General features: G+C 54.4%; 1 protein-coding gene across 5 annotated transcripts in view; it reads left to right on the forward strand.

Moving 5' to 3' along the window:
- The window catches only part of PHC2 (polyhomeotic homolog 2), a 118,947-nt gene that overhangs the window by 92,118 nt on the left and 12,819 nt on the right, over positions 1-14,010 (forward strand). The window contains exon 1 of one of the 5 annotated variants that reach the window (XM_051832059.3): positions 531-850. The exons of the other annotated variants lie outside the window; for them this stretch is intronic. The gene's annotated coding sequence lies outside the window, so the exon portion shown is untranslated. Of the gene's footprint in view, positions 1-530; positions 851-14,010 lie in introns of those variants that run through there. 5 annotated transcript variants of the gene reach the window in all.

The following is a 14,010-nucleotide window of genomic DNA, read 5'->3' on the forward strand; positions in this document are numbered from 1 at the left end:
AGCCCGGTGCGTTCCGGGACGAGCGCTGATGCTTCCCGGGCTCGGGCTGCGTTTTGCGGGCAGCAACTTCCTCGGGTAACCTTCGCGGCGGGCCGCGGGGCCGACCAGCTGTCTGGAGCTGTGGCCGGAGCCCTTAGTCCCTGGTGGGGAGAATTACGGTGAACAGCCAGGGAGGCTGCGTGCGCACAGCACAGGCCGTGCCGCACCTCGGCCCTTCATGCCTGGTGGTCTCTATCACCATTACCCCCCACCCAGGCCCTACACACTCGACGGTCGTAGCGGGACTCGCAGGCCGCCCCGCCACTGGGGCGCTTCGCAGACCGGTCACGGCGGCCGTGCTCGCGGCCCACCGCCTGCCTCCCTGAAACCGAAACTCCGGCTGTCGCGCCCCGGGCCCGGCAGAGCCCCGGCGACGGCGCGGGCGGGGCTCGGCGGCACAAAGGAAGCGCGCGGACCCGCGTCCACGCCGGCCCCGCCCCGCGCCCTGGCCCCGCCCCGCGCGCCAGCCCCGCCCCGCGCGCCGGCCCCGCCCCCGGCGGAGGCGGCCGCGGGAGCCGTCCCGGACGCGTCGCATTGTCTCCGCGGCGGCTGCAGCCCTCGAGCGCCCGCCGCGCGCGCGCAATCCCAGCCGCCGCCCGCGCCCCCGCCCCGGCCTCGCGTCCCCGCCGCCCTTTGTTGACGCCGGCCCGGCCGGTGCGTTCGGATGCGCCGCGGCAGCCCCTGGCCCCGGCTCGGAGGCTCCCGGCGGAGAGGAGGCGGCCCGCCCGGGCCCGGGACCCCGCGCGAGGCGGCGCCCGGCCGAGGGGCTGCGTAGGCCCCGCCCGGCCAGGCCCAGCCGGGCCCTGGACAGGTCAGTGTCGGGGCGGGGGAGGGTTCTCGGCAGGAGGGCATCGGGGCCCGCGCTGGGCGTCGGGCACCGCCCTCCCGTGCCACTCGCGGCCGGGCCTACTCGGCCACCAGGCCGTGCCAGCCGCGCCGCTCGCCCTCCCGGCGCCTGGGAGGTGCCCGCGCGTCGCCGGCTTCGCCTGCGGGGCCGCGCGAGGCGCCGGCTGCCCCTTTGCGCGCCAGAGCTTCCGCGTGTCCCAGGCCCGCACACCCCCGCCTCGCACGTCGCGGCCTCCGGGGAGAGCGACTTCCCGGGCCCCCCGGCTGGGGAGGGCGGGCTGGGCTTCGCTGCGGGGTCTGGTGCTTCGTCTCGCCGCGTCTCCAGGGTTTTTATTGGCTGGAGAAGGACAAGCCTTGCCTTGCCGTCCGCTTCCATGTTCATTTGCTGTGTGCCACTTGTCGTCGTCGGTTCTCTCCGTTAACCTCGGCGCCCACCGAGGTCAGGCTGCAGACCGGCGGGGCAGCTGCCGTGTCCCCCGGGGGCGGCCGGACGCCGGTTGGTGCCAGCGCCACCCCAGCCCAGCCCCGCTGCACAGGCGGAGCGGATTTGGCTAACTTGCTTTCACTTCTGGTCAACTTTCCTTTGCTTCGGACTTCGCACCTAGTGGGTGACAGCTCTACCCCCAGACACTGCCCAACGCCTCATCCTTATCCCTCTTCCCCATTAGCATTGCGGGCCCCAAGGATCCCCTGGTGGGAAAGCCACCGACCTACATCCACCCCGTGGCCCCAATTTTTCTAGGACAGCTCCAGTTCAAGCTGTCCCATCCCATTGTCTAACAGCCTGCGGGTCTGGATTAGTAGTTTGGAAGAGTGTCACTTTCGCTGTACCAGACCCTGATGTCCTGGCCTTTCCCAGCCATTTGGCTCTGGGGCATAACTGGGTAATCCAATTAGCACTCACCTAGGAGCTTTCCTTCCCCTCCTGAGTCAACCCAAATGTTGTCACTGCCGGGATTTCTAGGTCAGCATGAATGTTACAGGCTAATGAGGAAGTTCCACCTCCCGCCCCCTCCCCACCCCAGCCTTCCATTCTGGCACAGGTCAGGAGATTGGGGTTCAAGCTTGGGTCGGAAGGGATGTAGGGATTCCCATCGTTTTGACTCTAGAACACATAAAGAAAGGGTCTTGCTGGCTTAGGTTTTAGAAGGGAAGCAAAGTAGTTTTGGTTTCATTGTGTCAGACTTGACACAGGGCTTGCTTAGGCTCCTGCCTGCTGTGCCATGCTGCCCCAGGCACTGGAGAGAACACACAGGTGATCTTAGCACACAACCCACACCCAGCACGGGCATCTGTGCTGGGGGAGATGGGGGGGGTGTTCACACTTTTGAGTCAGCACCTAAGTCGCAGCCCCTGCCAGGGAACCAGAGCTTCTGGGCCTGGCGCGATCACAAGGGCGGGCTTGTTTCGCAGAGGGTCTGGCAGCTGGGGAGTGGTGCTCTTTGGGAACCTGCCCCTTCCAGGCCCTCTGGGTCACGTGAGGCCTGCCTCTCAGCCCACCCGAAGTCTGTTTCCAGGCCTGACCATGCCCCCTGGGAAGAATAGATGCCTGTTTGCTCTCCAGCCTTGGTCCTGAGAAAGTGGGTCGTTCCTCGGTCCGCTTTTCTGCGTCCCGGGCTGGCTTCTCCGCTGTCCTGCCGCGTTGTCAGGAGCAGTCTCTCCGCCGGCCCCGGGCCCTGCGGGGCCTGGCCCGTGTGTGTGGGTGTTAGATCACACCCCTCCCAGTCCTGTCTGCCTCTCTTCCAGGTCTCGGCTTAATTTTTAATTTTCCTTTGTGGAGCCCAAGTAAAGAGGAAACCCCAGCGCCTCTCCTCTTCCCCAGTGACGGCTCCGGCCATTGTCTGGGCTCGCTGAGCCCGGCTGCGGAGGATTCCTCTGAGGAGGGTGGTGTTTCGCTGCTCCAGACGGAGACTCTGCCAGTCCCGGCTGACGGCCCCTGAGATTCCTCTTCCTGCCACCGGGACCCCTTCCCCCAGCTGTGACCCTGCTGCTGTTACTCGCTCTGGCTCAGCCCCAGAATCCACTCCTTTTCAGACCACATCCTTTTTCCTGCCTTACTCATTTCCTGTCTCAGATACTTTGGATCCCTTGGTTCTGATCTTCCAGAGGGAAAGGGAGTGGCGAGATGATGGTGTAAAACCAGCTGGTCTCCCCCAGGTCGTGGTCGTGCCCTTCCTTGGTGGTCTCATGTAAGGACGCACACAGATAACTAGGAGCTTCTCCCCGTGTGCTGGGGTCCGTCTGTCCTGGGACGTGGCTGCCTGGGACTCCTCCTCTCTGACCATGGGCCTCACTCCCGCAACCATTTGCCTAATAAAGATCACCCTCCTCCCGGCAGAGTCCACTTTGATCTGGTATTGGGACAGCAGCCAAAACAAAACGAAAAACTAGGCTCTAGGATGGTGGTTCCAGCGCTGGTGCTGCCGCCGCGTGTTTGGTAATTACCAAGTATGAGCTGACCGTGGGTTTGTTCCCGCTTCTTGAGTCATTCTGAGTTTACGGTCCAAGTTCTCTTCAGCTGTTCCATATTTAATCTTCCGACGTTTGGTCCCACCCACATAAAGATTCCCTTCTGAACAGAGACCACGTGGAGAGATGAGAGTAAGCAGTCTTCCTAAGTGGTGCTTTCTCTTTTATTTCCTTTGTTTTGTGCCAATTTGCAACTGGAAGAAGAGGATGTTTTTCTGTGGTCAGGAGGAATCTCACAGAAGGGGATGTAGAGGGACTTTGTACACCCTTGGGAGACTGTCTCACAGTGAGGTCCTGTGCCGGAGCCTGCCCGCCCTGACTGCCTTATGCAACCTGCTGTGACGGGGCCTCCGTGCTGACCACAGGCGGCTCTTTCCGGGGATCGCACACCTTCCTGGGGAGCGCAGAGCTGCATTAAGGGTCTCAGCATATAGGAACCTGTGCTTGAACGTCTTTATGGCCTGGTTTATTTTTTTAAAAAAGTTTATTTATTACTTTGAAAGGCAGAGTTAGAGAAGGAGAGACACAGAGCGATCTTGGATCCACTGGTTCACTCTCCCATATGGCTGCAATGGCCAGGACTGAAGCCAGGAACTTCATCCAGGTCTTCCTCATGGCTGGGGCCCAAACACTTGAGCCACCTTCCACTGCTTTTCTTAGGCCATTAGCAGGGAGCTGGATCAGAAGTGGAGCAGCCGGGACTCAAACCAATACCCGTGTGGGATGCCCGCATCACAGGTGGCAGATTTACCTGCTATGCCACAATACTGGCGCCATATGGCATGGTTTAAACTACAACATGACTCACTAGTTAAAAGGACTTTGAATAAGTGTAAGATAGTTTGTTTTAAGTTTTATTTATCTATTTTAAAGATTTATTTTTTATTTATTTGAAAGGCAGAGGAACATGGTGGGGAGAGACAGAGAGAGAGGGAAAGAGAAAGGGAGGTGCACTCCCCAAATGGCCAGGCTGAAGCCAGGAGCCTGGAGCTTTTTCCAGGTTTCCCATGTGGATACAAGGGCCCAGGTACCTGAACCATCTTTTGCTGCTTTCCCAGGCCATTAGCAGGGAGCTGGATGGGAAATGGAGCTGCTGCTCGGTCTCAAACAGGCGTCCACGTGGGGTACCAGCATCACAGGCAGCAGCCTGCTAAGCCACAGTGGAGGCCCTTTATTTATTTGAGAGCCAGATAGAGAGTGTTCCCATCTACTTGTTCACTCCCCAAATGCCTGCAACAACCAGAACTGGCCTGGACCAAAACTGGGACTGGAAACAAGCCGGATCCCCTGGGCCAGTGCTGTGGCATATCAGCTAAACCGCTGTCTGCAGTGTCGGCATCCCATATGGGTGCCAGTTCGAGTCCTGACTGCTCCACTTCCAATCCAGCTCTCTGCTAATGCACTTGGGAAAGCAGTAGAAGGTGGCCCAAGTCCTTGGGCACCTGCACCCACGTGGGAGACCTAGAAGAAGCTCCAGGCTCCTGGCTTCAGATCGGCCCAGCTCTGGCCATTGTGGCCATTTGGGGAGTGAACCAGCAGATGAAGAGCTCTCTCTCTGCTTCTGCCTCTCAGTAACTCTGCCTTTCAAATAAATCAATCAATCTTTTTTAAAAAAAAATTTAGAAATCTGAATCTCCCATGGGAGTGACAGAAACCCAATGACTTGAGGCATTAACGTTGCCTGTTGGGGTCTGCATTAGCAGGAGGCCGGAGTCAGCAGCCTGAGCCAGGAACAAACCCAGATACTCTGATGTGGGACATGGGTGTCCTGACTGCTTTCCTTCTTCTTCTTTTTTTTTTTTTTTTTTTTTTTAATTTATTTGACAGGTAGAGTTATAGACAGTGAGAGAGAGGCAGAGAGAAAAGTCTTCCTTCCATTGGTTCACTCCCCAAATGGATGGCGCTGTGCCGATCCGAAGCCAGGAGCCAGGTGCTTCCTCCTGGTCTCCCATGTGGGTGCAGGGCCCAAGCACTTGGGCCATCCTCCACTGCACTCCTGGGCCACAGCAGAGAGCTGGACTGGAAGAGCAGCAACTGGGACTAGAACCGGCACCCATATGGGGTGCCAGCGCCGCAGGCAGAGGATTAACCTAGTGCACCATGGCGCCGGCCCCCTGACTGCTTTCTTAACCACTAAGCCAAATGCCTTCCCGTGAGATAACTATAATTATTCACAACTAAGATGGATCTGGGTTTATTTTATGCATTACTTTATTTAAATTTTAAATTTTTAATTTCTAGCCACATCAGGACACTGATTTGATATTTGTAAAGACATTCAGAAACACTATGTTTAATTCTACTTTATATCATGGGCATTTGTGAATTTGCTAGGAAAATAACCTCATGCTTGTCAACCACAGCATTCTTACAAATTCTAGAGTTTTTCCCTCATTGGTAACAGAAGTAGAATGCAATTGGGCTATGTTAGAGTCATTCCAGAGTTGTACAGTTAAGAATAATTAGTTCTGGAGCTGGCACTGTGGCATAGCAGATAAAGCAGCCACCTGTGATGCCAGCATCCCATATGGGCACTGGTTCGAGTCCTGGCTACTCCACTTTCAGTCAAACTCCTTACCAATGGCTTGGGAAAAGCAACAGAAAATGGCCCAACTGTTTGGGGTCGTGCTACTCACATAGGAGACCTGGATGAAACTCCTGCCTTGTGCCTTCAGCCTGGCTTAGCCTTGGCCTTTGCAGCCATTTACAGGGTAAACCAGTGGGTAGAAAACCTCTCTATAACTATGACTTTCAAAATAAATAAATAATATTTTAAGTTTTTAGTTTTGAAGAAAAGAGCATAATCAGAGCACAGCATATCATTTAAAGAATAGACAAAAATAAGCCAGTCCCAGAAAGACAAATATCATGTTTTCCCTGATATGTGGTAGTTAATATAGAATGCAAAAAAAAAATCTAAGAGTGAAACTGACATCTTATGATTTGCTTACTGGTTTTAGCCCTTGTCTATACCCCTGTGGAATACTGGTCTTTCTACTTTTTAGTTGTTGAACTTTATGGCTAGTGGTGCATTAAGCATGTGATTATACAGTAAATTGAAAGTATGTTACTGTAAAAATTAAAGGAACAATAGAAGGAAAGAAGGAGGGGGATTGAGGAAGGGAAGAAAGTATAGTTATCTTAGAATTGCACCAAAAAATACATGAAATCTCTATGTTAATAAATTTTTTAAAAAAGGGGGAAGAAAAAAGAATAGTTACTGGGGTCCTTGAAGACCATCCAGGCTGGCAGAGTAAACGTCTTTGTTCTCTCCCTCCCCTTCCCAGTTATGTGTAGTTGGTGAGAAAGGACGGGCTTCCCTGTGCTTTGTTTCCGAGAGGTATTTTAGTTCCATAAGTCCAGAAGAAAGGAGCCTGCCTTCTACATCTGCTAAAGAGATGGCTGCCGGCAGCCCGGATGCCAGAGAGCCAGGGTGATCCAGGGGTTGCAGAGCCCCAGTTCCCTATTGTGACTTTCCTTTTTCCTTTTCAAAGATTATTTATTTATTTGAAAGGCATAGTAACAGAGAAAGAAAGGCAGGGCAGGGGTGAGGGGAGACATCTTTCATCTGCAGGTTCACTCCCCAAATGTCTACAACAGTCAGGGCCGGGCTGGGCTGGAGCCAGGAGCCTGGAACTCCATCCTGGTCTCCCACGTGGGTGGCAGGGCACCGAGTACTTGGGCCATCTTCTGCTGCCGCCCCAAGCGCATGAGCAGGGAGCTGGATCAGAAGCAGAGCAGCTAGGACTGGATCAAGCAGCAGCTCAACCCGCTGCACCACAAAGCCAGCCCCGTTACGACTTTCTTTAAAGCATAAGCAAACGTCTGCTTCATGTATGCTTTTCTTCTTGGCAATGAAATGTATTATTTCTGTTAAGAAGAGGTGGCATTCTTGCCCTTTCAAAGCCAGCTCTTTAGGAGATGTGGAGGACCACTCCTGATAGTGAACACTGAAACTGTTGGCAAGAAATGGAAGTTCATGACTGCTGCGAGCTATTTTTAAAATTCTACTTGCATGGCTCTTACGACACAAAGGCTGTATAATTATCCCTCGTCACTGATATCTTTAGAATATTCAAAACCATACATATGTGGCCTGCAGCCACACAGCTATATTAAGACATTTTTGTAGAAAACAAATGACACTTTAAAAGAAAACAGTCAATATGAAACAAACACATTTTTTAAAGTATTTTGATTAAATCTATATTTCTAGGCTTCCCATGATCATTATCTGTTCTGTGCGTTGACAGTGGCAGAGGAGGGTGATTGAAAACTTAGTGGTTACCAGAAGATGATAATGTTTTCCAAGAGCAGAAGTTAGCAGTAGGATTGATTTCCAAAATTACTGTTAATTATGTATTGCATTATACAAGGGCACTTCAGCACGTGCATGGAAAAATGAAATTAAAGTATGAGATTTTTGATGCAGAACAGTTCTTTCTCATAATATGTGGGAACAGTTGTGCTTGGATTTCATAATTGTTTCTGTAGCAAAATAAGCTCACATTTTAAAAAGTTTTCATTTATTTTATTACTGGAAAGGCAGAGGGAGATGCACTGCGCAAATGCGCACAACAGCCAGAGCTGGGCCAGGGCACACCCAGGAGCCTGGAAGTCTCTGGATCTCCCACAAGAGTGGCAGCCATCAACTGTTGTCTCCCAGGGTGTGCATTAGCAAGAAGCTGGAATCAGGAGTGGAGCCGGGACTTAAACTCAGACGTTGCAGTTTGCAGTGCAGCCGACTGAAGCTGTGCCAAATGTCTGCCCCTAAACTCAAACTTTAATTCCATTTTTCCATGAACTTTTTGAAGTACCCCATATAGTCAAGAAAAGTGAGGCTTAGCACTCCTCCTACACTCTCCTCCCACCCCTACGTATATGAGAATATTAGTGGTCCTGCAGTTAGTAACCAAAAATTAGTTACCAAGTTAGGGAAAGTGGTTACGTGCCCTTGTTACCAGCCTGAAAATAGTGAGATGGCTGCCTACAGGTTTCTAGATTTCTTTTGTAAACCCATAGAAATCTTTGTTCCTTGCGATTGTCTTCAGCCTTTTATATGGATTCTCTTTCATAGGCCAAGGCATCGCAGGCTTCTTCAATTTACTGTTTTCCGGATGTAGCAGTTCTTCTGTTTGTCTCAAAGTTAACCTCTGGTTTCTGAGGTTCTTCTGCACTGTCTGCACAGTGCTCTGGGACTCTGAACTGTGTGGAGAGGAGTCTGGTGTTCTCTCTTCCTGTTCTGTGGATTAGTGGCCGTTGGTCTGCCCCGAAGGGCACAAGCAATTGTTCTGTTCTGTCATCATCAGAGTGGAGGTAATGGGGGGTGGAGTCTGGCCTCGCAGCTGAGCGGTTGGTTAGGAGTGGCCAGCCCCCCATCAGAGTACCTGGCTTCTGACTCCGGCCTCCTGCTAGTGCAGACCCTGGGAGGCTCAAGCAGTTAGGTCTTGCCACCCACTAGGAGGCCTGGATCGAGCTCCCAGCTCCCTGCTTGGGCCCGGCCTAGTTGTGGCCATTGCAGGTATTTGGGTGTGAACCAGCAGAAGGGAGCTCTCCCTCTCTCTCATCTCTCAATAAATAAATAAAAATTAAGAAGAAGAGGGAGAAACATGAAGCCTGACTTCAGGAACGTCAGGACGAGAAGCCCGAGTAGATCGGACGTCTGTGGAACATGAGTGTTGCCTCAGTTCGGGCCAAGGAAAGACCAGCTCTGCTGCCAGTGTGCAAAAGGCCAGGCTTGGGGAGAGAGGGATTCGGATGGTTCCCTGCTTCTCTGAGGTCTCGCTGACGTGGGTGCTCCTGTGGCCAGGCCAGGCCTGTCCCGCTGAGTGATACCTGCATCACCTCCTGTAATCCCCACCCCTCCATGGAAGGCAAACGAAATGCCCCATGCCGTGGATGAGAAGACTGAGGTCTACAACCTGCTGGGCGTCACAAGCTAGGATTTAATCCAGATCTTTCATTCTGAAGTTTTCATTGCGGTGCAGCACAGCTTCGCCCTCCATTCAGTGCCAAGTGTGTTCCACGTAGAAACTGATACTGTACCTTGCACACCAGGCAGCGTGATCCTCCCTTGCGGTAGGAGAAACCCGGTCTCAGAGCAGACAGCAAATGCTTGAAGCCCCGCAGAGAGTGAGAGATGCAGCTGGAACATGAGCCTGGGTCTGAGCCCAGGCCAGGGCTGCTGCTGCTCTTGCTGCCATCTCCCGTGATCTGAATGGGGACTGCAGAGCCTCTCCCAGTAGTTCCGGACGTTTTGCCTTTTGAAATTGTAACGTGTCAGAGCCTGGGATGTGACACTGTGGGAGCCCCTGGCCTTGCCAGTGGGTGTCACCGGACCCACCCTGCTTGTCAGTGTTCAGGAGGATGCGGAGTCTCCCTGGCTGCTTGTGGTCCTGCAGGTGCGGCTGTGTGTGATCCAGCCCCTCCCGTGTCCTCAGTCGTGGGCCGGGAGTAGGTGCCGCAGCTGTTTGGAAATCCCCTTTGGCTCCCAGTGTCCTGACCGCATGGGGGAGGGGTGGCTGTTGTGCCATTGATTCCTTCCTTCTTAGCTGGGGGTGGCAGCTTGGAAAACATTCAGCTGTTGACAATTCAGCTTATGTACACTTTAGCCGGGGCTTGTGGGTGAGTCAGAAGGGCCCGCTCCCCGCCTGTGTCCTGGGAGACAGCAGGGAAGTCAGCTGTATGGTAATGGCTGCCAGCGCGGGAGGAGCCACCCTCCCAACAGATGCCCGAGCCCAGATGCTGAGGACCCGGGGCGCAGGCCTGCCCTCCAGTCCTGTATCCCAGGCTCCACCAGGTCACCGGGCAGCGACACCGCAGCCTCTGCAGGGACCCCCGGTGGACTCGGCCTCACCCTCCAGTGACAACAGAGCTCACCGCTCTCCCAGCAACGTGGGCCCCAAGGGATCCTCTGCACTGCTGTTTGCTCCTGAGGAGGCTGGGCTGCGGGGCAGGGGCGATGGCGTCCCCAGGAGAGCCACAGCCTGCCGCGCGTCCTCCGGGCCAGGTGCGTGTCCGAGCCGTGTCCTTGCAGGACTGGAAAATTACAAGCATTTGGCACTGGTTGGCCCTGCCTTCTGGTGCACAGAGGCCTCCCGGGGCGGGAAGCTCGCCCACCCTCAAGAGTGCCCTTTGTGCATGTGGTAGAGGCTCTTGCCTGGCTTCCAAAGTGCACATGCGTGTGGGAACTGTCAGATTCAGGCGCGATCGATGTGTGACTTCAGTGTCAAAGTCCTGTGGGGGAAACGAGCCACATTAAAAGTGGAAGCATTTCAGAACTGGGGAAACGTGGTGTTAGCTGCATGTTAGCACTGCCGGGGAAGTGCGCCCAGGTTCTGATGAGCCAGATGCAGGGGCCTCTCCCGAATAGCTCAGCAGTCCCATTTTTGAAACCAGTCCCTGGGATCATCTCACCTTTCTCACCTCAACCGCTCCCACCACATGTGCCGTCCGGCCTCTGGTTTCAAACGTCCCAGGATGCGGTTTCCGTTCCCTGTCCTCTGTCCTGTGACGGATCCCAGCACGGCCCTTCCTCCCCTGAGCAGCCCACCCAGGGGACCTGAGGCACTGAGTTCTGCCACAGTGTGACCTTGGGTGAGTCACCAGGTTGCTTCATCTGGAAAATTGAGCTGTTCACGGTCCTCTGTGAACTGTGAGTGCCACCCCACCGCCCAGCACACTTGACCTCCCGAAATCTGGGAGGAAAGCAGTGCTTATCTGAGGCAGGTGATTCACAGGAAGGTGTGAATGACTGCAAGTGTGTTTTAAAGAGGGTTGTTAACCAAATGAGCCTCTAATTAGTGGGCTCAGTCAGTCCCAGGGTAGAGCTGGAGCTGGCCAGCCCCCTTCCTCCCCTCCCCTGCGGAGCCAGTGGGGGAAGGTGTCAACAGTTGGCACTCATGATGTCTCATGCCCACCCCTCAGTTTTCAGGTGGCCCTAATTTCTTTGGGGTCCCAAGTGGCCCCCAGACCTTCCACAGGGGCTGGGCATTCTGCCCTCAGTCCAGCCTGCTGCTTCCACTAGGTGCGCTCTGCCACCTGGGCGTGCTGCTGTTGGCGTCCTGGATACGGTTTCACCGGCATCACTTGCAGGTGCTCGCTCAGGCTGTCTTCAGAGCAAGCAGTTCTTCACCCTCCCTGCCCACAAGGCGGGGCCTGCTCAGTGGAGGCACCGTGAGGTGACCAGCACCACAGGGCCTAGAGACAGGGCTCTGTGTTCTTTTTTTTTTTAGGATCTATTTATTTATTTGAAAGAGTTACAAAGAGGCGGCGGTGTGGGGGTGGTACTCCATCTGCCAGCTCACTCCTCTAATGGCCACAACAGCCAGAGCTGGGCTGATCTGAAGCCTGGAGGCGGGAGCCTCTTCCGAGTCTCCCATGTGGGCTTGGGCCATCCTCTGCTGCCTTCCCAGGTCATAGCAGAGCTGGGCTGGAAGTGGAGCAGCCAGGACTCGAAACGGTGTCCACATGGAGTGTTGGCACTGTAGGCAGTGGCTTTACCCGCTACACCACAGTGCTGGCCCCTGCTCTGTTCTTTAGGTGGCCTCGTTTGCCCATTTGTTGAGCGGAAGTTGCCACAAGAGAATGATCCATGGTGGCGATTCACTGCCTTCACCAGCTCTGCTTTGCTTCCACTGCCGTCTGCGGAGCTGGGTAGAAGATTCCTGTCCAGAGAACACAGCAGCAGTGACCCGCCCAGGGCTGGAAGGAGGCGCCCGTCCGACCCAGGTCTTCAGGGCTTTGTCAAGGGTGGATGGGAGTGAGTGCCACGCCATCAGAAATGGCCATTTCAGATGTGGTGAGAAACCGTGTCCCAGCAAACCTGGTGGTTTTTGTCCTCAGACATGGTTCCAGAGTGGCCAGATTTTGCATTGCCAGGACCAGCGTACCCCCTGACTTCAGTGCTGCTCACTCACGTTCCACCTGCTCCTGAGGGCAGGACTGTTCTTCTAGAAGCCTTTTTGCTTCTGCCCTGCCACGTTGTCTGGTTCTAGCATAGCTGTTTGAGAGGGCACAGGGCATCTGCTCAGCTCCAGTCTTCCATGGCAGACTTAGTGCTGTGTGTCCGCTCTGTTAAGGAAATCCCCACTGAAACAGGGAGCGGTGGCCTAAGAGTATCTTATTCCTTTTTTATAGACAGGTATCCAGAAGCGTCCCTCCTGTAGGCAGGCACCAGCCTGGCTGCTCTCAAATCATCGTAGCCTTAGAAAGCAATTTGCGAATCTCGGCTGGTGCCAAGTTGCTTGTTTTGATACCAGGGAGACGTGCAGTTTTTCTGTTGACAGGGAAGGCTGAGACCATGGTTCCCGTACACTCCAGCTGAACAGACCTCAGGCATCAATGTCACCATGTCTTGGATATTGGATTAGTTCCTAAAAATACAGAACCGGGGGCAGGCGTCTGGCACAGCAGTGGAGCTGCCACTGGGGATGCTGACATCCTATATCAGAGTGCCTTGGTTCAATCTTGGCTCCACTTTACACTCCAGCTTGCTGCTAGTGTGCTCCCTGGGAGGCAGCAGAGGGATGGCTCAAGTACCTGGGTCCCTGTCACCCATGTGGGAGACCCAGATTGAGTTCCAGGCTCCTGGCTTCGGCCTGGCCCAGCCCAGCCCTGGCTGTTGCAGATATCTGGGGAGTGAACCGGCAGATAGGAGATCTCTGCCTTTCAGGTAAATGAAATACACTGTCTAAAAATCAGAAAGGTACAGAGGTGAGTTATAGCCTCCCTGCCCAGAGGAATCTGCTGTGCTCATCAGAGTGACCAGTCCCAAAGCAGATAATTTCACGAACAGGAGCTTGTAGAGGGGCCACTGGCCGGTCTTTTCAGTTTGTTCTGAGTAAAGGAAGTTTGCCGGAGGCTGTGAATAAGCCTGGACTGAGAAGCCTGGAGGAGGACACGTGGATGCCGTGCGACGCCCCGGCACACGCTGGCTTGTTCACTCGGATCCGAATGCTTGGCCCTTGCAGCTTCGGTTAAAGGCAAGATCCTGCTCCCCACCCTCAGAAACTCGGCCTCAGTTCCCTCCCCCAGTCTGCACTCCCAGCACCCAGCCTGTGAGCCTCTGGTTCAGGTAATGACTGTCTGACTGTCTGGAGGCATTTGAGACCTGTGGGAATCCCTGGCAGCACTCAGAGCCTGCAGACTGGTGGAGGGAACTGAGCAAAGAACTGAATTCCGAAGATAGGGGCTTTCTTTGTCTCTTTGATCTGGCCTCAACCAGCAGGGCAGGTTTCTGCAAGTTCACTGTTAAGCTGCTTTCCCCCAAGCAGGCCGCAAAGCAGTCTGGGAGAGCGGGAAGCAGATTAAATTAATCTCAGCGTGCTGAGCGTGGCAGGGGGTGGGATTGTGTTTGGTTGCTCCAGAAATAGCCCAAACTCCTTTGTTACTAAAGCAGATGATGAGTGCAAAGCAGAAAAGCTGCGAACGCGCTAGTCACCAGACAGACACCCTCCTCGCCCTTCCCGCATGCTGTCTCCTGAGGTTACGGAAAGCGACTGTTTCCAGTGTCGTGGCGAAAGGTTTATTTGTGTTCTCTCTATCTGATCCTTTTTGAAAAACTCTGCCTCTGAAGGCTTTGCTCCCCAGTGTCAGGCATTGGCTCTGGAGCCTCTGGCCGGTGAATCTGTGCGTCCTCTCGAGTGTTTGGCACAA

This window comes from Oryctolagus cuniculus, chromosome 7 (genome assembly GCF_051225735.1).
Source record: "Oryctolagus cuniculus isolate XC-2025 breed Fujian yellow rabbit chromosome 7, ASM5122573v1, whole genome shotgun sequence".
NCBI lineage: Eukaryota > Metazoa > Chordata > Mammalia > Lagomorpha > Leporidae > Oryctolagus > Oryctolagus cuniculus.